Here is a 23,166-nt window from a genome sequence, read left to right on the forward strand (position 1 = left end):
AATTCGGGGGTTGGGGAGGACTTTAGAGCTGCTCCTACTACAGAAGGAAGGGATGAGGGGTGGGCTGAGAAAGTTACTTATTTTCCGGCCTCTTCCTAAGGCAGAGAGACTGGAAAATCCCCGGTCTCTGCTTTCTCCTCTGCGACCCTAGTTCCATTAGACCCGGCTGTGTCACCACCCCTGTAGGTCCTGTGGGACCAGCTTTTTCTCCATCGCATCCCATCCCATTCCATCCTCAGGAGAAGTCTGTGGCACCTGCACCCACCCACCAACTCTGGCTGCTCTGCCTCTGCCAGGAGTTCCCCCATCTGGTTTCCTCCACCGGGCTGGACTCCTCTGCCAAGCACTGCCCTAGGCACAGAGACACGTGTAGTGATTCTGCTCTTTGCTCTCATTCCCTGCCCCCAAACGTCTTAGACTCCTGGGATTCCGTTGGACACCATCAACCAGTCCCTCCAGGCTTCTCCGCCTGTGAGTGGGGTTTAGGGCACCAGAGGTTGGGAGAGCAGGAGCAGATTTTGCAGCACGGAGTGGGGGGTCTCAGAAAGGGCCAGGGCCGAGGTGGGGGCTGAGCTGTTTACAGATTTGTTTTGTTCTGGATTTTTTTTTTTCTTTCCAGAACTGGGAAGCTCCAAACCTGATTTAAAGAGACAGGCTCCTGAGAAGGGAAGCTTTCCTGGCCTTAGCATGAATTATTCAGCCTGGAGAGGCTGACACTTGATCCGCAGGCCATTCGGGTATCAGCAGAGTTGCTTGGGACAGAGGCTCCCCCCTCCTCCCAAGAATCAGTCTCTTTCTCCTGAATTGGGGACGGTTATGTGGACTCCTTCCCTGAGGTTATATTTAACAGATCGACCAAAGGATCAATACCACTTAAGGAGAAGAGGCAGACCCTGCAGTGGCCTGGGTCTTGGGCAAGGACCAACATTAAGGGGCAGCGCTGGTGATGGTGGGGGTCTCCCAGCTCTCCCCTCCTCCCAACCCTCTCTCTTCCCTACCCCTGTCATAACTCTCCCAGGTATGAGAGCTCAGATGTGCTTCATGCAAGTCCATGCAGACTCATTCATATGTGCACATAGGATTGTAGGTTTGAGTGCATCCTGGCATGTGTCCATAGATTGATAAAGACATACATATTTGAATATGCACACTTCTGAGCCCATGCAGGTTCCTGGGTACATTCTCAGAGGGCAAGCTTACAGGCCCATGCATAAGCCATGCCAAGCATAGGGACCCAGAGATTGGCTAGCACAGTCAGACCCTACTCCTCCTGCCCTGCACCATGCCCTTGGTCTGTGGAGGTAGCAGGCTGGTCATGTCTTTTCTCACATGGGCACACGTACTCAAGTAGATGCCATTGGGGCTGGGCCCCCAGCTGTAGCACTCCCCTAAACCCCGGCCCACACAGCAACATGCCCAGTTCTGACATCTCCCCTGGTAGGAGGCACTGGGTCATCTTCACTTTTGTGTTTCCAGTATAGGGACTATCATCACAGGAGAGTGTGTAGTGCAAATGACAGACTGAATGAACAGAACAATCTGTTTCCTTGTCTGCTTCCAGGCCCTGAGAAATCACAGACCACTGCCAAGGCTGGAACTCCTTCCCCAGGCCCCGTGGTGGCTGGCCTCAGATTGGCTGATGCCCACCCCCTCTTCTGCTCCCCAGGAAAGGAGTTGCATGGCCACAGGCACCCTTGATTGGGGGGGGTGCTCGACACCTCATTTGGGGAAATGAGGCATGGGGAGAATTTAGAATCATCAGATGCCAGAGAATAAGGCAAATGTCCTCTGTATTGCACAAATGGGGAAATAGGCCAAAGGGGCCCCAAGGCCCCTGTCAAAGTTTCAGGGTTTAGCCTAGAAACCTGGCCCCAGGGTCCTTGCCCAGGACTCTGTCCAAGATGGTGGGGTGCATCTGAGAGGGTCCTGCACCACAAGGAAGTCTTATCCTGACCCCAGGAAGCTAAGGCTGGGAATGGATGCCGTGGTTGGTCTGGTGTGACCTCAGGCTTGTGTCAATCTTGGGCTGTCACCTTCCTCTTCTGTAAAGTGGATAGGCTTTGAATTCCTGTTCTTCCTGTTCGTCTCAGGGCTGTTATGATAAAGTGAATTGAAAGTGCCTCAAAACAAGAAAAAACATTTCACCTGGGTCTGGGGGCCTAGCACCCATGCTGCCAGACCCTGGTTAAGGCATTGCCCCTCTCTGGGACTAATAAGCTCCCTTGTCATTTTTCCCTGTTCCATGTTCTTTCTTCTCCAACATAGCAAATTTGTGGTAGATGTTAATAAAATGAGTTTCTGCTTGTCTCTCTGTATGGCCTCTACTCAGCCTTCTCTCCTCTCTTCCCATTTTGTATAGGTGTTTCCCTTCTAAATTCTCCTGGAACCAATTTCTCTCTGTCCGAGTTCCCCAAGGAGTCAAATCTGCCAGCCACTGGAGCTGAGGGATCTCTGTTCTTTGGAGGAACAGCGCTCTCCATCTTAGATTTGCCAGTGTTCAGTATGCATTAACTGTTCAATAAATGTGTGTCCACTTGAGTCTGAGGCTGTGTGTTTATTCTCTGATGCATCTGGTGGAAGTCTCTTCTCTTGGACTGTTTCCTGCAGCTGGGGTGCTCTCTTGATTCTGTTTCTCCAGTCCAGTCTGCTGTCCCTCAGGACTTGTGAGTTTTGCCCCCTTCAGGGAGCCCTCATGTCTTCGCTCTCCATCCTTTGAACTTCATTTATCAATCAGAGGGTTAAGACTCCCCTGATCTTCTTGACTGTCAGCAGCTGGGGCTCAGGACTGGTCTAATTTCTTAGGAATCAGTACAGAGAAGGCACCAGGGAACATTTGCTGGATGAAATAATGATTTAAAAATCTGTGACTCGAATCTCCCATCCCTATGAGGCAAGCTCGGTGAGGATCACTCATCTACACTTCATACCAGGAGATAGCCGCTCAGAAATGTTAAGTGCTTTCCCTAAGGTTGCACAGCTGACTGGGACCTGAGCCCTATAGAAGCTCAGGTTTCTTGCCTATCTCCTTTGCCGCAGCCCCCCTCATCCTAGGATCCCTCTCTCCTGGGAGTGTGGCTGGGTCAGATCCCAGGGGAGCCTGTGGGCAAAAAGCTCACACCCTTGGGGTTTCCTTAGGACTCGGAAGAAGCAAGGTACCCCTTGCCACCCATGCAGAATGATCATCTACCCTGTGCCCAGATGAGTATCCCCCATGTCAGCCACGCTGGATCTCCATGCTTGAATTTATTACTCCACTAGGTCCCAGAGCCCCTCTGTGAATATTCCAAGATGTTGTCTCTACCTGAGCCTCTAGTGCCTTCACTGGGCCTTTTCTGCTGGCACAGACCCTGCTCTTGGTCAGCTCCACTAAGCCTTGGTAGGGAGCACAGAGTGTGATGATGTCCCTGAGATCACCCAGCAGGTAGCCCCTTCTCTAGCTCCATTTTGTCATCAGAGGTGTGTCAATATTACTAAAGTCCTTGGACACACCTCAGTTTCCCTGTTGCAAAAAAGTGTGTGTGGATGGGATGGTCTTGGGGGACCTAGTGGTCTTGTGCCCCTTGGCTTTTTAGGGAGGGGGTCAGAGAGGGGAAGGTCATACTGGGATTGGCCCAAACTGGTGCCCCCACCTTCTCAATATGTGACCTTGAACTTGGCACCACCCCAATTAAGGCCTTGGTTGCCTGATTAGAAATTGGTAGGGGTGGCCTGGGGTCCTTCTGGGGTGGATGCTGTAGCGTCCTGAGATCCAGGCTCCCTTTGTCCTCTGTCCCAGCAACCCTCCTGCTGCCTCCCTGTCCCTCTGTTTCCCTCTCCTCCAAGGCAAATGGAGGAGCAGCAGGTGGCCTGATGTGATGAACTCAGCCATGAGGTAGTAGTGGGGGAGGCCCCAGCTTCTCTCCTCTTGCTTGACTTCCTTGCCAGCAGGGATGGGAAACTTCACTGTGGGCCTTGCCATTCCCATTTCTCACTCCCCCTCCGCCCTGCTGCGAGACACAGGAAAATCCATAGGCCCAAGATTCATTTTCTCCATTGAGTCAGCAGAGGCCCGTGCTGCTTCTGAGGGGCAGGCAACTGGCTTTTAAATAACTCTGATATTTAATACCCTCCTCCTCCGTTCAGTGGCCTGGGCCTCTGGGGAAAGGCTAGAATAAATAAGCTGGATGCGTCCTCCGAAAGTCCTAAATGTTCTTGCTCCCACCTCAGTCTTCTCCCCAACCCCCAACTCTCAGACCATTGGAAAAGATGACTCCTTACTACATCTGTACCTTGCTTTACAGTTTCTAAGTGGTGCCCAGGCTGGGTTTGTTATCCCAGTTTAGAATGGGAAATGGACATTTAGAAAAGGAGAGAGATCCCACTTGACTTTTGGTCTTTGCTGTTGGCTGGCTGTATGGCTATGGGCAGGTGGGTCCCTGTCCCTCCCTGGGCTTGTGTTTCCTCATCTATGCTGCAAGGTGGTTCTGCCATTGGGTTGTCATTGGTCCCCTTGGCTGTGTAATGTTATGATTTGCTGTGCTGGCCTAAGTCTCCTTCCCTAATGAAGCTTCTGTTTCTGCACTCCTCTTCAAGGAAAGGCTAAAGAGCAGAGCTGACTGAGGCTAAAGGCCAGCTAGGGTCTGGCCCCTGGGATTCCACTCTGTTGAGTCAGGGACAGGAGTGGGTAGGGGAGACAGGGAAGGGAAAGGAGCAGAGTTGGGTGCCTTCCCTCCCCTCCCCTCCCCTCCCCTTTCGTTATTTCTTTTTCTTTTTTTTTGTTTTTTGAGATGGAGATTCACGTTTATTGCCCAGGCTGTAGTGCAGCGGCACGATCTTGGCTCACTGGAACCTCTGCCTCCCAGGTTCAAGCGATTCTCCTGCCTCAGCCTACCTAGTAGCTGGGATTATAGGCATGTGTCACCATGCCCGGCCAATTTTGTATTTTTAGTAAAGACAGGGTTTCTCCATGTTGGTCAGGCTGGTCTCAAACTCCTGACCTCAGGTGATCCGCCCGCCTCAGCCTCCCAAAGTGCTGGGATTACAGGCGTGAGTCACTGCGCCTGGTCCCCTTTCGTTATTTCTTGTTTTTGCCAGTAGAGGTTGGGACAGACCAAGGGCAATAACCTGTCTTGGTTCTCTTAAATCCCAAGGTCTCTGCTGCTGTGGATGCAGTTTAATGAGGTGGGAACAAAACTCTCTTCCTCAACTGTGCCCAGGCCCAGGCTCCTGATAATGGAAGTTAGTGGGCCCAGTTCTCCTGGCTTTGCCACTGTTCTGCATTATTCAGAAGACAGGGATTGATACCTCTGTTGGCTATATGAGAACACTGGAAGGTTAAGAGCTGTGCTTGGGGTCATCCCAGATTAATGATGGAACTGGGCCTATAATCTAGGTTTTCTAATTCCCAACTCAGTGTTATTGCCACTTCCCTGATCCAGGCAGGAAGTTGGGGCCTGAGGGATGAGCATGGGAGAGGCAGCTGGTTCTCTAGGGGTGACCTTAGTTTGCCCAACTTCTTTAGCCTCCTCTTGGGTCCTCATGCTCTTCCTCAAATGTACTGAGCCTTCTACTTCTAGAATCACAGAATCTTGGAATCAAAACATTGACTGCTAAGAACCACAGACTCAGAGAACCATAGAACTGTGGTCTCTTTGAATCAGAACAAAGACTTATGGTGTTGGTAGGATGGGTGGTGGTGAATGACACTTAGAGCTTGTAGTAGATTGTTATATTGATAGTCCAAAATGAATTCTGCCTATCTGAGTCCCTACTTTTATGTTGTCCCTCCCCACACTGACTTTGGGTTGGCCGTGTGACTTCCTCTGCCTCTGGTTAATGAGACATCAGCAAATGTGATGCAAGCAGTCTTAATAAGTGCTTGTGCATTGGGATTCACCTCTTCTTGCTCCCCTGAAACTGCCATGTGTAGAAACACAAGCATGCCTTTTAGAGGAAGAGACCAGAAATAAACCATACCAGCTGAAGACCAACCAGCTCCCTGTTGGTCTTCCACCTGCCTCCAGCCCCCTGAGTGACCCCAGATGAGACCGACAGAACTACTCCGCTGACCTGAGCCCAAATTTCTGACTCACAGAATTGTGAACAAATAAAATGGTGGTTGTTTTAAGCCACTAAGTTTTGGGGTGGTTTGTTACACAGCAGTAGATAACTGATGCAGAACCTCATCATTGTACGATCTTGGTCATAGATTCAATATGCCCTGACAGTCACAGCATCATGGAACCCCAGGGCCAGAAACGAACCACTGATGTAGAATCCAAGGAACAGAAGAGTCCTGAAAACACCTTAACTCCCACCCAGTGGTACCCTCTCCTTTCACTGTCAGACCACGTGACCACTCACCATCTTTCAACATTAAGCCCTTTCCTCACCCACAGATGTCCCTTATTCTTTAGTGTTCTGCCCATTCTGTCACACAGTCTTCTGGTTCCACCCCTCAGCTGGCTTCTCAATCCCTGCTCTAGGAAGCCTTCCCATATCGATCTGTTTGCTCTGGTCCTGGGAGCCAAATGTGGACTTTGTGGAAAGTAGTCTTAGTATTCATCCCAGTTCCTAGCACGGTGTCTGGCCCAGAGCTTATCTTGAGGACAAGAACAAGCACCACCAACCACACGTCTCACTTTCTGCCCTGTTGCCTCACAACTGGCAGTCCTGGATCTGTCCGTGGTCCTGAATGTCTTTTTCCATCTTGCCACTGTCTGGATCAGACTGGCCACTTCCCACATTCCCCAAATTCCATTGTTTCCCCCTCCCCCATATATAGATCATTAACCTGGACTATTAAATGAAAAATAATATGTGGTGATGATGATATATATTAATTAGGATTAGTTTCAACTATATGCGTCAGGATGCTCAAATGAATTTCTTAAATGATAGAGAAATAGAAGTTCAGTTTCTTTTTCTCTCATGAAAGAAAGTCCAGATGTAGTAGCCCAGGGTCTGAATGGTCTCTCCAAAGTCATGAGGACCTCACATCCTTCTAGTCTCCCACTCTGCCTTTCCAATAGTCCTCATTGCCATGGTCCAAATGGCTGCTAGAGCACCAGCCATCACATCAGATGGCAGATGGAGGAAAGCTATAAATAAGGGTACCCCCTTCCCTTCATTGGCACTCTTTATACTTTCATTCAGCACTTTCACTTACATAAGCACACCTAACTAGCTTTAAGAGGCTAAGTAAGATAATGTGTCCAGCAAAAAGTTATGGTCCTTATTACTGAAGAGGAAGAAGAAATAGCTATTGAAAAGCAACTACAAATCTCTAATATTAGTAATGAAACAGAGGTGTTGATGGTGACAAAGATTGTGGTATAATAGTTGTAGTGTTAGTAATGGTGACGGTAATAGTGGTGGTGTTGGTGGTGGGAGAGTAGGGGTGATAATGATAATGATAGCATGGATGGTGATGAATGAAGCTGGTGGCTGGTAAAACTCAGATCCAGGAGCACACCCTCCCTTACACATTAGCCTGGACCAGGAGAATACTGGGAGATGGACCTGGTGACTACAAAGTGTCTGAGCCTTGGGGCCTGCTCCAAGCCATGCAGGAGTGATTTCTGGCACCCCTGCTATTTGCACTTCATCAGTTACAAGCCTCCCTCCTTCTTGGGTACAAGTCATCCCCAGCAGAACATGAATCGGATTCCCCCTATCTAGTCTGGACATAACTCTGGAATGAAAATTTTACGCCTTAGGGATGTGAAGCAGGAAGGGCAATATTGGACTTCCATTTATTAGACGATAAGCACTGATGGAATTTGTGGTTATAGTCAAGGAAAGCTTTGCTGTGAAATACACAGAGAAACACATGGACACGTAGCTTCAGAAATAGAATCAAGTCATTACAAAAACAGAGAGAGTTACAGAGATGGAGAAAGAAACAGGCCCACAATCAGAAACCAACAGGCACAGACACATTAGTCTCACAAGGATGGCCAATCTGTCTCCCCAAAGAGATACAGATATCTGGCCATCTTTTTGTTGTTGTTGTTTGTTTGTTTGCTTGCTTGTTTGAGACAGGGTCTTCGTCTGTCTTCAAGACTTGAGTGCAGTGGTGCAATCATAGCTCACTGCAGCCTTGAACTCCTGGGCTCAAGCAATCCTCCTGCTTTAGCCTCCCAAGTAGCTGGGACTACAGGCACATGTCACTATGCCTGACTAATATTTAAATTTTTTTTGTAGAGACAGAGTCTCACCATGTTGCCCAGGCTGGTCCTGAACTCCTGGTTTCAAGCAGTCCTTCCACCTGGCCTCCCAAAGTGCTAGGATTACAGGTATAAGCCACTGCCCCTCGCCCACTCAGCCATCGTACTCCAATGGACAACTTTCATGTTACCAGCTGGGTCCTATGCACTGAAGATACCTAGGAGCCAGAAATAACAGTGATGAGGGGCTCAGAGGTCAGTAACCAATCACAGAAGCGGGTAGTCTGACCTTCCATGCCGCTCTCATCTACAATGTGATATTGCACTAGTGCACCATGGCCTGCACCAGGCTTTGTGACTGAAGGTGATCAGAGGGGCGAGGCTTGGGTAGGAGGGGGTGTGTCCTCCAGGAAGTCTCCCTCCAGGGGCCCAAGGACACATCTGGAAGCCATTAACAGAGGGACCATCAGGCAGCAGGCTCTGGCTCCAGGTGAGAAGGCGTGATGAGAACATGTGGCAGCCTCCCGCTTGCTGGAGCTGGCACATGGAGGACACCTTGGCACTGAGTAATTCCAGAATCACCCCCTGCCCAGCACTCACCTAGAATGTAGAGCTATCCACAGGGTGGGCCCTGGAGCTCACCTCCAGAACCTTTGGTGATCCCACCTCCAGTTCACCTCCCGAACCTTTGACGCCAGCTTTTCTGACCTCCGTAGTGACAGTCTTTTTCCAGAAACCCATCCTGATGCCTCCTTTGCCCCTCCCCCCTTAGTCTCTTTCCTTTTCTGCTTCTGCTCAGAGCTCCTGTAAGACATTGCTCTGACAGGCCTCCCATTTCCATTGATCTGTGCTTCTTTGGAAGTGACAGCCCTGCCTAGCTTCAGCTGCCGCAGTTCTCCTCTCTGTCCTGCTGGAGCATCTCCATTTCATGGCACTTGCAGTCCTTTCCTAGTGATTGAAGATGTTTGGGTCCCATGTTGGGTCTCAACCCCCTTGCTGCTAACCCTTGGTCCTGGGACTCATATGAATGACTGTCAATTAATTTCCTGCCACTGCAGCACTGGAGCTCGGAGTTCATGATGGAGCCCCGAGAGATTCCACTCTGCAGACAGATCATCTATTACCACTAGCCCGTACCTGCAGAACTGGGGGCTTCTGCCACCCCGGAACTTCTCCCTTCCCAGCATCATGTTGGCTGTGTACCAGGATGTTCTATTCCTGGCTTCCCCCAGTGGGTCTGGTTCTAGGTTGCTGGATTTCCCTGACTGCGTTTCAGAATGATAGAAAAAGCATTTAGTCCCAGGTGGGGTTGGGATAACTTCTTCCAAGCCCATACGGGTGTAATAGAGATCTCTGGGGATCTCTATGAGTTCATCACTCACCGGAAGGCTGTGAGTGGGCAGGAAGACCTTGAAGGCTGGCCAGTGCATTGATTATTGGCTGTCCCACATATTCCTGGACATAGGACACGAACCTCAGAACAGATGGGTGAAAAGCAAGTTGTGTAGGCAAGAAGTTCCCTTGGGGCAACCCCAAACTCTGGGTCTCAGCAGCCCCCACAGCTCAGCCAGGATAAGCAGCTCTTACCCTGTGCTTAGCACAAGGACTGGCTGTGGTTGGGGCCTTAGCTTTGCCCTGCCGGTGTGTCCCCATCCCTGCCCTGGGGAAGGGAAAAAGAAGCCAGTTGGAAGTTCAGAAAAGGAAAGGCTAAAAAGGAGCCCACAATCAGCACTAATTAGCCACTGGGAGAGAGGAAAGGAGGTCAGAGGACTGAGTCTACTTCTGAAAGAAAGCATCTGGCAGGCAGAGCCCCGGTTGGTCATCACCCCCGACTGCCCAGCATGGGTTTGGCCCCACACAAGCCCATCTGACACTGCCCCAGCCCTGCTAGGGGCAGGGCTCCACCTCTGCCCATATACCGTGTTCAGATCTTCAGACCTTCTCTGGAAGAGGCAACTGGCTAAAAGGAAAGAGGGAAAGAGGGGAAAGAGGGAGGGAGGGAAGGCAGGCAGATGCGATTGAGCACCCACTGTGTGCAGTGCACTGAGTTGAGAGTTTTGCATACAGGATTATGTTTAATTCTCACAATGGTCCTGAAATGTGGTTACCTTGGCCCTCAGCCTCCCAGGTAGCTGGGACTACAAGTTTTGAATACAGAGGTGGACACTCAGGTTAAGTAATTGATCCAAGATTACTGAAGAGAGTCTGGTTCAGGCTGTATATGCTGCAGTCTATATTCTCAGTGCTGTGCAATGAGCAGTTGGAGGGCAGAGCCCTTGCCCGAATCATCTCTGTGCTCCCAGTGCTCTGCCCAGGCACATGGCAAGTGCTGAGAAGAGCTGTTGAACTTGACAGACAGAAGAGGCTGAGCCAGGAAAGGACACAAAAAGAGGGAGACGGAGGAATGGTGGAGGTGCAGCAGGTGACTCCCATCCCACGGGACACCATGCAGGGGACCTCTAGGGGGAGCTTTCCTGGGGCCCAAGACAGCCTTTTACCCAGCCATGGGGGGAGACAGGGAAGGTTGAAGTGGGGGAACATTGTTATTTATTCTTCCCTCTTCTTCCAATTCCCAGGTGGTTACACTGAAGCAGAAAACACAATGAAGAACCTTTAAGCTCTTGCTGGAGCCAAGCCACCCATGCTGGAGCCAAGGCAGATCACCAGCAGGCCAGCTGGCCCAGAGCCAGCTTGTGGCCCAGGGTTGGGGGACCAAGGGGTGTTGAGAGGAAGAGGGCCTCTGGGTACGGCCACTGTGGGCATGATGCCCTTCCACATGGGCTGGACATTCTGGCAGGGCTGAGTGTCTCTAACGAGGAAGACAGGCAGTGGTATGGGGGGAGGGAAGTGTATCGTCGTCCTGTGTCCCTGAGCACCCCAGTAGCAACTGGGGAGTAGGAGAGACACACTGTGGGTCAGGCCGACTTCACATAGTGGCTGAATCAGTCCTCACAACCATCACCCTGAAAGGTGATGATTCTTAGTCCTGATTTTTTTTTTTTAATGGAGTCTTGCTCTGTCACCCAGGCTGTAGTGCAGTGGTGCAATCTTAGCTCACAGCAACCTCCGCCTCCCAGGGTTCAAGCAATTCTCCTGCCTCAGCCTCCTGAGTAGCTGGGATCACAGGTGTGCATCACCATGCCCGGCTAATTTTTGTATTTTTAGTAGAGAGAGGGTTTCGCCATGTTGGTCAGGCTGGTCTCTAACTCCTGATCTCAGGTGATCCAAAGTGCTGGGATTACAGGCATGAGCCACCACATCCGGCCAGCCATAATTTTAAAGATGAGGTACTGTGGCTTACCCCTGTAATCCCAACATTTTGGGAGGCTAAGGCAGGAGGATCACTTGAGGCCAGGAGTTTGAGACCAGCCCAGGAAACTTCGGGAGACCTTGTCTCAACAAAAAAATTAAAAAAGGTAACTGGGCATGGTGGCACACGCCTGCTGTCCCAGCTACTCAGGAGGCTGAGGTGGGAGGATCGCTTGAGCCCTAGGGGTTGAGGCTGCAGTGAGCTATGATTGCACCATTGCACTCCAGCCTGGGTAACAGAGCAAGACTCTGTCTCAAAAGAAAAAAAAGAAAATGAGGAAACTGAGGCACAGAGAGGGTAAGTAACTTGCCTAAAGTCACAGTTGAGTTGGAGGAGGGCTGGGATGCCTCCCCTGGCTGTTTGGCTCCAGGCCTGCTCTTAATCATTATGATCTCCTGAGAGGAGCAGCGAGAAGCTTGCCTGCCTGCACCCACCAGCAATTAAGGACCCCTTGGTATTGTGAAAAATGTCAGTGGAGTGTGTCTGATTAGGCTCATCAGTGCCCAGCATGGGACACATGTGTTTTTAAGATGGATCACCATTATCCCTGGCTGAAGAATTGCTTGGGGTTTTCTAATTACAAATTATTCCTGCTGGATTTCATTATGCTTCCTCTTGTACTGGCTTTTTATATTTTCGTTAATCTTAAAAAACTTTGAAAATCATGATCAGCCAAGCTTATTTTCTAGGTCTTAAAAATATACAGTTAAACTTTTATTAAGACACAGTATTGTTATTTTTTTAAACGTTAATGTTTGACTCAATATTACAAAACAGCAATTACTTGAATTTTACCATTCCACAATTATAATGAGTCAGAAGAGAAAGTTGAACATTTATCTTCCTATAGAAAACCTTCATTCACTCAGAAAGCAAATTTTCTGTGGTAGAGAAAAGTTTTCATTTAAGTGTTTTAAACTGTTTTCAGCCAACAACCAAGTAGGCAAGAAGCCTGTGTTAATTTCATAATTTCTAACTGAGACTTTTCACTGATCTTCCAGTTTAACAGCATTAACAAAGACAGCAGAAAATGAATGGTATGTATCATTTTAAAAAGAAGAATATAGTTCAAATCCTAGCTAGGAAAAAAAAATTAAAGAAGAATAAAACGTAGTGATCACCAGTACCAAGCCTAGGTTTACTTAAAAGAAGTCAGGCTAATCTCTCATCTCTCTTGCTTTGGGAGAACCAAAATTGCAATAGATCAGGGGTCTGTTGAAGTCTTGAGAATCTTGATTTCATAAAGGCAATTGGAACATCTGCCAAGGGACTTTTTTTTTGTTTTTGAGACAGAGTCTCGCTGTGTCACCCAGGCTGGAGTGCAGTGGCGCAATCTCGACTCACTGCAACCTCTGACTCCTGGGTTCAAGTGATTCTCCTGGCTCAGCCTCCCAAGTAGCTGCGACTACAGGCACCACCATGCCCAGCTAATTTTTGTATTTTCAGTGGAGACGGGATTTTACTATGTTGGCCAGGCTGGTCTTGAACTCCTGACCTCAGGTGATCCGCCCACCTCGGCCTCCCAAAGTGCTGAGATTACAGCGTGAGCCACCATGCCCAGCCTGCCAAAGTACTTTTATGGCAAGCTACAGTCGGGATCAAATTGTGATACACTAGGGGAATCCCTGGCTGCCTGGACAGCAGGTGGTGGAGAACAGATAAGTGGATCAATGGCAGCTTAGAGGGAAGACTAGTGCCCTGCTCTGGGCTTGGTCCTCCCTGCTGTCTTGCTCAGTCTGATGTGTTTTTTCAAGGACTTGGATTAGGCCAAATAAAGCATGCTTATCAAATCTCGGGGGGAGAGTGATTATGTCAGACGGCAGAACTGGGTTTCAAAATGATCTGGATTACCTTGGCCCATAGATGATGACCATAGGTTCATGTTCATGGAGGTAAATGTCAGGTCCTCATCAGGGCTCAAAGGTTGGGGTGAGGGAGAGGAGAAGGAATTATTGAGCACATACTTCGTGCTGTATCCTAACATAAGATATCTCAGTTAATAGTAAAAACCTTAAGAGGAGGATGTTGTTCTCATTTTGTTTTTTTTTAATTATAGATTCAGGAGGTATGCGTGCAAATCTGTTAAACAGATATTTTGTGTAATGATGAGATTTGGGCTTCTAGTGTATCCATTACCCATATAGTGAACGTTGTACCCAGTAGGTAAATTTTCAATCTCACCCACCTTCTACCCTGTTCTCATTTTATAATGGAAGAAACTGAAAGCCAGAGAAGCTAAGCATTTGCTCAGGTCACACAGTAAGAGATGGAGCTTAGATCAAAGCCAAGGCCCATAAGACTCTTAGGTCCATTCTTCATAAAAAGTTCAGGATGGAGGAAACAGCACTTAATAGTTTATGTGGAAAGAAAACAAAACCACACATTTATGTGATATTAGTCCTGAATTCATATGCTGTCTTCTCTGAGCCTCTCTTCTGGGGACCATTCTTGAGCTAGGCTCGGGGTGCAGAGATGAAAACTCACAGCCCCTGAGCAAGCTGAGCTCCTGGTCTGGGGGAAGAGCAACCAACACTAGAACAGGTGAATGTGACAGTGCTGGGCATACAGGATACTGTGGGAGCCCAGAGAAAACCTGAGCCCTCCAGAAAACCAGAAGAGGCAGTGCCTGGCCTGAGACCCGAGGCTGGATGGCTTGTCTGGGAGCCCAGGGAGGACATGGATTGTAGGTCCCGGCAGGTTGACCCAGTCTGGGCCTCACTTACGCCCCTCAATGGTGAGGGGCACTGAGGCCCCGGAAGGGGCAGAGCTGAGGGAAGGAGGTTTGCCAACTCTCCAACAGAAATGGAAGAAGAGAGCAGGAGGGGGTGGGGCATGGTGGCTCACACCTGTAATCCCAGTACTTTGGGAGGCCGAGGTGGGAGGATCACTTGAGATCAGGAGTTCATGACCAGCCTGGCCAACATGGTGAAACCCCGTCTCTACGAAAAATACAAATACTAGCTGGGCATGGGTGCCTGTAATCCAGCTACTTGGGAGGCTGATGCACAAGAATTGTTTGAACCCGGGAGGCAGAGATTGCAGTGAGCTGAAATCGTGCCATTGCACTCCAGCCTGGGCGACAGAATGAGACTCTTGTCTCAAACAAACAGGGAGAGAGAGGGCAGGAGGGGAGTGGGAGTTCTGGAAGGCATCTGAGAGCCAGGCAGGGACACGCCTCTGTGGACGCTGGGAGGTTCTGGGACCTTAGCTCCAGATAGGCCAGTTACTTTGTAACACCCCACTGTGTCCTGCAGCTGATCCTTCAAGTGAGAAGGGCTAGAGACTGGTGTTCAGGGGCAGTGAGCACATAAACAGATGTCCTGGGAATCATTTGGAAGAGGAAAAGAGGGCATCCCAGGTCTTTGTGCTCACAGGAAAGACAATCTGAATAACATACGGAAGTTTCTAAGGTGGGGAATGAGGCCAGGTGGGCTGGAGACGAGGTCAGGAGACAGAGAAGGGGGTTGTTGAGATACAGCTGGCACTGTCAGCAAAGGCCAGGCCATGCTGGGCCTTGCAGGTCTTGAAGATTTTAACCTTTGTCTGAGAAGCAAGAAGAATCCATTGGAGGCTTTTAAGTAGAAATGTGACATAATTTTGTTTGCATTTTGTAAAGATCACTCTCACCACATGATTGAAAGAGGTGAAAGGCAATGGTGCTTGTGCTGGGTGGTGGTGAGGAGGTGGGGAGTGGTGGGTGGGTTTGAGATACTTGGGGCCTGGTGACAGACTGGATACGGGATGAATGGGAGGGATGGGCCTGGGGTTTCTGGCCTGAGGGTGGTAGAATTGACAGAGGGAAGACCAGGTGTGAGGTGGCAGACAGGGTGAACTCAGCCTTGGTCCTGATAAGTTAGGGATGCCAAGACATCCAAGTGGAGACATTGACTGGGCAGTGGGATATTGAAGCCTGGAATTCAGGAGCCATGTCAGGGCTGGGATTGCACAGCTGGGATTTGCCAGCACTTAGAGGATAATTGAAGCTACAGACCCACCATACCTGTATATTCAAGGCCCTTCTCGGTCCCTTACCTGCTCTGGGAAGCCATTCCTGACCCCTACCCCACTGCAAGGCTAGCTTAGGGCCCCCTCCAGCTCCCTCTGCTTCCCGGTGGTGGTGTGTTACTGGTTTCTGCCACCTGCTCTCTGCCTGCCCCCAGATGGCGAGCTCCTGAGTGCAGGGACCACATTCATCCCTGCTTCCCCAGAGCCCAGCACAGGCTGTGGCTCAGAGAGGCATTTCAGCAGCTTGAGTGGAGTGAGCTGCCAGAGAGGGAAATGAGCTTCCTGTCCCAGAAGTCATGAGAGCCAGGGCTCTACAGCCAGGGGATGAGAGAGAGCCCTCCATTCAGCAGATGTCCTCTGGAGTCTAGTTTTCCAGGATCTGAGTCACCTCCCCAAGGGAAGAGGAAGTGTTTTCACCTGAGTCCATAGTCATTCTGTGGACTCCTCCAGAGCGGTTTTTGGAGGCTGTGCTGAGCTCAGCAGAATGCCCTCCTCCTGCCACCAGCCTCTTTGGCTCTGAAGCTGCCACCCAAGCATAGATGCCTTGCTAGAGTTTAGCAGAAGCTGCTGAGGTGGCTCTGGTCTGGATTGTTAGGGTTGGCTGCTTGCCCTGCCCAGCCTTCTAGACCTCAGCCTTGGCCTGGGTCCTCCTCCTCCCCGCCGCCTCTACTTTACCCACGGCATCTCTTACTGCAGTGGCTTAGCTACCGGGGCCGAAGTGGGCCTCAGCCTAGAGATTCTAGGGGCTCAGCAGGGAGTGTACTGGGAAGGAGAAGGAGAGGGAGGAGCTTGGTGAAGAAGCTGGGAGGGCAGAGAGAAGGGAAGAGGTTTGGGGGAGAGGAGAAAGAGACACGGAAAGTCAGCACTGGGCTGGGTGACCTTGAGGTTACCAGCTCCTCCCTAGCTTTGCCCAGGAAAAAACTGAGAAGAGACGGGGCCTGACTTACTAGAGGATGCACGGGGCACCAAGAATCCTCCTTGCACTTGGAAGGGCGAGAAAGGCCAAGCAAGGCAGAGGGCCCTGGAGGTTAGGGGAGGTCGCGACAGTGCAGGGAGGAAAGGGGGCTGGGGGCTTGCCACTCAGACAAGAAAGATACTGAAGGCACCAGGGAGAGGCCCACAATTCACACAACTGAGCAGCCCTGCCCCATTTGCAGAGGAAGGTGAACCTTGAAGCCTGGGAAATGAGAGATGAAACCAGCAGAGAGGAGGATTCCAGCTGCCGGAGCTGAAGTCCTCATAGTGCAGAAGGGCTTGATAACATACACGTTGTTACAAGACGTGGGCACACTGGGCTCTTCCCACCGTGGTTCTCAGTGGTCTTCCAGAGATAACCGTGGTCACTGTGCCCTCATGCTGGCCACACCAGCTCGGTTAGTGAACGCTGCAGGAACTGCCAGGCTGTCCCAGAAAACGCAGAACTACTTATGCTTCCAACCATGATAGGATATGACTATGAGAACTTGAAAGGACCAAGGCATGTCAGTACCATCACTAGGGTAATATCTTATTTATACTTGTTTCTTTTTCTTTTTTTTCTTTTTTGAGACAAATTCTGGCTCTGTTGCCCAGGCTGGAATGCAGTGGCAAGATGTCGGCTTACTGTAACCTCCACCTTCTGGGCTCGAGCCATCCTCCCACTTCAGCCTCCTGAGTAGCTGGGATTACAGGCGCTTGTTACCACATCTGGCTAATTTTTGTATTTTTTGTAGATTCAGAGTTTCACCATGTTGGTGGGACTAGTCTCGAACTCCTGGGCTCAGGCAATCTACCCATGTTGGCCTCCCAAAGTGCTGGAATTACAGGTGTGAATCACTGTGCCCGGCCTATGCTTGTTTTTAAAATAAAATTTATTTTACTTTTTTTTTTGGTGTAAAAATTTGAAAAACAGAAGTTGAAAGAAAAATAATTATGCTCATAGTCCCACCATCTAGATACTTTTTTTGATGGACATCTTTCCAGTCTTTTTTCTATGCATATTTTCTTCATAATTATTATAACACTGCTATAATCCTTAAAATGGTTTTACAGCTGGGCACAGTGGCTCACGTCTGTAATGTTAGCACTTTGGGAAGCCATGGCTGGAGGATTGCTTGAGCCCAGGAGTTCAAGATCAGCCTGGGCAACATGGTGAGACCTTATTTCCACAAGAAATAAATAAAAATTAGGCCGGGTGCAGTGGCTCACACCTGTAATTCCAGCACTTTGGGAGGCTGAGGTGAGCGGATTGCCTGAGCTCAGGAGTTCACGACCAGCCTGGGCAACACGGTGAAACCCCGTTTCTACTAAAATAAAAATAATTAGCCGGGCGTGGCAGCGTGTGCCTGTAGTCCCAGCTACTTGGGAGGCTGAGGCAGGAGAATTGCTTGAACCCTGGAAGGCGGAGATTGCGGTGAGCCGAGATCGCACCACTGCACTCGAGCCTGGGTGGCAGAGCGAGACTCTGTTTCAAAAAATATATATTTATATATATTAGCCGGGCATGGTGGCATGTTCCTGTAGTCCCACCTACTTGGGAGACTGAGGTGGGATGGTCACTTGAATGTGGGAGGTCAAGGCTGCAGTGGGTCGCACCACTGTACTCCAGCCTGGGTGATGGAGTGAGACTCTGTCGCCAAAAAAAAAAAAAAAAAAAAAAACCCAGCCAAACAAACAAAAAACTGGTTTTTAGCTGGGGTGTGGTGGCATGGGCCTGTGGTCCCAGCTACTTGGGAGGCTGAGGTAGGAGGGTCACTTGAGCCCAGGAGTTTAAGGCTACAGAGAGCCACGATTGCACCACTGCACTCCAGCTTGGGTGACAGAGTGAGATACTGTCTCAAAACAAAACAAACAAAAAAACAGTTTTATGTTATTTTTACTTATGATTGTTAAGGTAAAGTCTGCTCTCTCTCTTTTTTTTTTTTTAATAGGGAAGTACAGAAAAACATTAGAAAGCTAAAAAAAAAAAATTACTCACGATCCCATCAGTCATCGTGTGAAGACATTGGAGTATTTATTTCCAGTAATGGTTTTGTGCCCCACACTTTTTTTAAAATGTGTACAAGTGCTTTGTGTTTACAGTTTGGGAGGCAGCATAATGTGTTTATGAATAGCAACAACAAAACCCACCAGTTTTTGAGTCCTGGCTTCATCAGCTACTACTAGCTGAGTGACTTCGGGAAATTTATTTCACCTTTATTAACCTCAGTTTCCTCAGCTGTAGAATGGGAGCAACCATTACCTAGCTTATAGAGTTGCCTTGAAAATTCGTGTATATACTACACAGCCATAAAAAAGAACAAGATGTCCTTTGTGGGAACATGGATGGAACTGGAGGCCATTATTCTTAACAAACTAACACAGGAACAGAAAACCAACTACCACACGTTCTCACTTATAAGTGGGAGCTAAATGATGAGAACGCACGGATACGTAAAGGGGAACAACACGCGCTGCAGCCCATTGGAGGATGGAGGGTGGGAGGAGGGAGAGGATCAGGAAAAATAGCTAATGAGTACTCGGCTCAATACCCGGGTGATGAAATAATCTGTACAACAAACCCCATGACACAAGTTTACTTATGTAACAAACCTACACATGTACCCCTGAACTTAAAAGTAAAAAATAAATAAATAAAAAGAAAAAAATAAATTGTGGATATAAAACTCCTGGCAAGGCAGAGGCCTTGGAACCCTATATAGTGCTGGGCCTTTACTGTTAACAAAACAAAAACAAAAACAAAAAAACCTCCTGGCAATGAATTCAGCCCTTAGTGGGTCCTCAATAAAGGGGCAGTGAACATTTGCCACATTTTTTTTTCTTTTTTTTTTTTTGCATAATAGGACTAATCCGTTGCTTTGTATTTTGAGTAAATCTCCCACTAGGTGAGGCTTTATGGAAACTAGGATCCCATCTCCTCCTTCAAAATCAAACGTGGCCAGATACCCTTTCACTTCCACTCCCTGCAATTTGGCCGACAGGGTGCCTGGCTCGGGATTTGATGTGAAAATTGGTGAGGCTGGGAGGAAGCTTCATTAGAACTCATTGTGCTTTTGTCATGCCACAGTCTGGGTATGCAGTGGGGTGATGTTCAGAGGCCAAGATCATGCTGTTGGAGACATTGGAATCAGCTGTTCCTATGTTATGAACTTGATTGTGAATTCAGCTGTTCATTCATCTCCAGCTTTCTCATCCATTCTGAGATGCCTGGTGGAACTTTCAATAGGTTTTTTCTGTTTTGTTTAACTTGAGTCAGTTTGTTGCTCGCACCACAAAGGTTAGTTCTTATCCACATATTTATTTATTTATTTTGTAGAGACAGGGTCTCACTGTGTTGCCCAGGTTGGTCTCAAATTCCTGGGCTCAAGCAGTCCTCCTGCCTTGGCCTCCCAAAGTGTTGGGATTACAGGCAGGAATCACTGTGCCCAGCCAAGGTTAGTTCTTATATCTTTCCAATAATAAAGTAAATTTGAAACATTAGCTTCAATTTCCAGCCCAAGTTTTCATGCAGAAAGGTCCTGGGGGATATGCTAGAAGTACCATTCTCTGTGCTGGCCTTTTGGACAAAGAACAGGATGACCCTCAGATCTTTGCCTCCCTGCTTTGTCCAGAGCCAGCCTGGGAAGGGGAGGTTCTCAGAGAGGGCTGCTGATGGAAAGAGTAGAGGAGGGAAGGGAGAGAGTACAAAGAAGATTTCCATGTGAAGAAGAAAGCTCCTGAAGGCAGCTTATGTGTGGTGCATTTAAATTCCTAAGGCTCTTGGGCCTCTACCCAATGAATCCTGATTCCAGCAGCCTGGAACAGTTCCAACTCATTTTCCCTTTCTGATCTCACATCCTCCCATGTTTCCCAAGGATGGCACTGCCCAATATAGAAATCCTGAGTGCCATCCAGGACACTTCCCTTGATCTCTATTCCCCAGCATGCAGCAGTCCTGGTGAGTCCACCTACTAAACATCTCTCAATCCATGTCTTGCCCCCATCCCGTGTTCTAGTTTATCCTCTCATCCATCTGCATTTCTTCCCAAGGCCCTGGATTACCGTAATATATATCCTTGGGAGGCCAGGTAGTTGTCAGGGGCAGGCCCCCAGAGGTCAGCTCCCCTCTGAGCAGCAAGACTGCTTGTCTGGATATCTCAGTCTGTAGGCAAAGGGCTGTACACAGGTCTAGCCAACAATTGGAGCCCCAGAAATATCATGTCTGGCCTGAATCTCACTTGGAGCCAGGTTGGTACCAACCAGCTTGAAAAGAGGGAATATCTGTGTGTCCTAGAGTCCCCATGGGTGCAGGGACTGAGTCAGGTTCATCTCTGCTCCCCTACTCTCACCCCACCCCAGTTCTAGCATGGGGCATGGCCTGCCATCAGTGCTCAGAAAGTGTGGAATGACAGTCGGGGATCATTGCCTCAATCCTTTCAAAAGTAAGACCTAAGCTTGCCTACCTATCCTACCTTGTACCCCCAATCCCTACCTCACTCTCCAGGCTGCATCCACAAGACTCATTCATAGTTCTGTGATGTGTGCCAACCCACATCACCCACCATGCCATTGTACATGCTTTTCCCTCCACCCAAAGCCCTCCCTCAGCCAGGTCCACCTGAAGACCTCCCATGAATCCATCCTTCTTTTAAGGCTCAGGGAGTGCAAGTGCTGCCTCCTCTGGGAAGCCTTCTGGAACTGGCCTTGGGAGGCCTCCCTCCCTTGTGCTGTCTCCATGCCTGCCCATGCAGAACTCTGTTTGCCACTTGGCATGCAGTGTTGTGAGTATGTGTCCCCCCATGAAACAGTACCCCTGAAGGAACCGGGTTTGTTTCCTTCTGTACCTCCAGGGTCTAGCTGGTACCTAGCCCAGAGGGAATGCCAGGACATGGTAGTTCCTCTTCACTCATACCCACTTTTTGGAGGCAGATGATGCAGCTAGAGAGGTTGCAGGGCCTTGAATGCCAGGCTAAGGAGAGAGGCTTGGCTAGATTTGCATTGTTCAATGATACTGGTGGCTGGGACACCCTCATTTGGGGACTGGACAGTGATTTTTTTCAATTTTGGACCTCTTCCAGCCCAGAGGACTGGGATTAGTTCCTTAGCAGGAAGATAAAAGATGAGCCTGGGCTCATGACTCCCTCCTCTCCTGGGCTCCCTTTCCCCTTCTGCATTCACTCTCAAGTCCTAGAGTCCGTCTCTAAAGGCCTGGGATCTGGAATCCACCCCCACTACTCAAGGACCAAGTCCAAACCTCAATCCCCAGTTATGTAAGTGAATTATCTGCTGTCCCCAACCAATGCCAGCCAGATCTCCTCCTCCTCCTAATTGATTTAATCTTCTCATACCAGAGAGTGGGGCCGGGTTTGGGGAGATGGTGTTGATCAGAAGCCAACACATCAGTGACGTAGACTCATTAATTACAGAGAATCTGGGTCATGGATTGGCTCTTAGTGGCTCTGATCCTCCTCCTCCTCCTAGTCATTTGGGTCTATGAAAGGACATTTTCAGCAACTCCTCATTCCTCAAGCCCCTGTCCTACATATAGAGAAAGAAAATGGTCCCTAAGACCCTGTCTGTCTCTTAGATCCCCCTAACCCTTAGCTATGAACAGAACTTCCCTGCATTCCAGTTCTGAGCACAGGACATAGATAAACCTAATTCATTGAAAAATGAAGAGATGAACAAACTATTTAACTTTAGGCTGGGAAGATACCTTAATTTACTTTCCACACCAAGCATGCCTCTACTTTGCAGCTTCCTTGATAGAGGATGCCCAGACCCTATTTGTACACCCTCAGGAATAGGGAGCTCACTGCCCTGGGATAGTCCTTCCCTTGTGTGATGACTCCACCTAGGAGAGAGTCCTTTTTCACATGGGGCTGGGATACCAGCCTGGTGACTTCCCCTCGGACCCAGCTCTGCTTCCGAGGACATAGGGCATGCCCCAGGACAGCCAGCCAGATCCTGGGACACAGTGGTTGCCACTGCTGAGTTTGCTTTTCTCTAGGCTGAACATTTAAGGTTCTTTCACTGGTTCCTCATTTGGTGGACTTTAGAGATTACTCCCTACTGTATCTCCTATGTGCATTTTTGTGCTACTATAACAGAATACCTGAGACTAGGCAATTTATAAGGAACAGAGATTTATTTCTTACACTTCTGGAAGTCTAAGATTGAGGGGCCCACATCTGGTGAGGGCCTTTGTGCAGTGTGATCCCACGGCAGAGGGGAGAAGGGCAAGAGAGGGTGTGTGTGTGAGAGAGAAAGAGAGATAAAGAGAGAAAGAGAGAGAGTGAGCAAGAGAGGGCTTGCTTTTATAACAAACCCACTTTTTCAATAATGAACCCATTTCCATGATAGCAATATTCATTCCGTCATGAGGGCAGAGCCCTTATGAACTAATCGCCTCTTAAAGGCCCTACCTCTCAACACTGTTTAATTCAGTTTCTAACACATGGACTTTGGGGGACACCATAGCAATGCACAAGCTATGGATGGCGTCATCTCTTCAGAGGTACAGAGCAGAGCACAGATTCCAGAGAAGTATGAACAGCTCAGGGCAGGATAGAATCATCACTCTTTTTGGTCTTGTTATTAGATTTCCACTGATACAGCCTGAAATTGCCTGAGATCTTTGGGGGTGTTAACACACTTTGACTCAGCTTAAGCACAGAGACTTTGACTCAGCTTAAGCACAGAGTCAGCTAACCTCCGTAGTAACTTTTCTGGCACCAGCAATGGAAA

Source organism: Colobus angolensis, unplaced genomic scaffold (genome assembly GCF_000951035.1).
Source record: "Colobus angolensis palliatus isolate OR3802 unplaced genomic scaffold, Cang.pa_1.0 Scaffold205, whole genome shotgun sequence".
NCBI lineage: Eukaryota > Metazoa > Chordata > Mammalia > Primates > Cercopithecidae > Colobus > Colobus angolensis.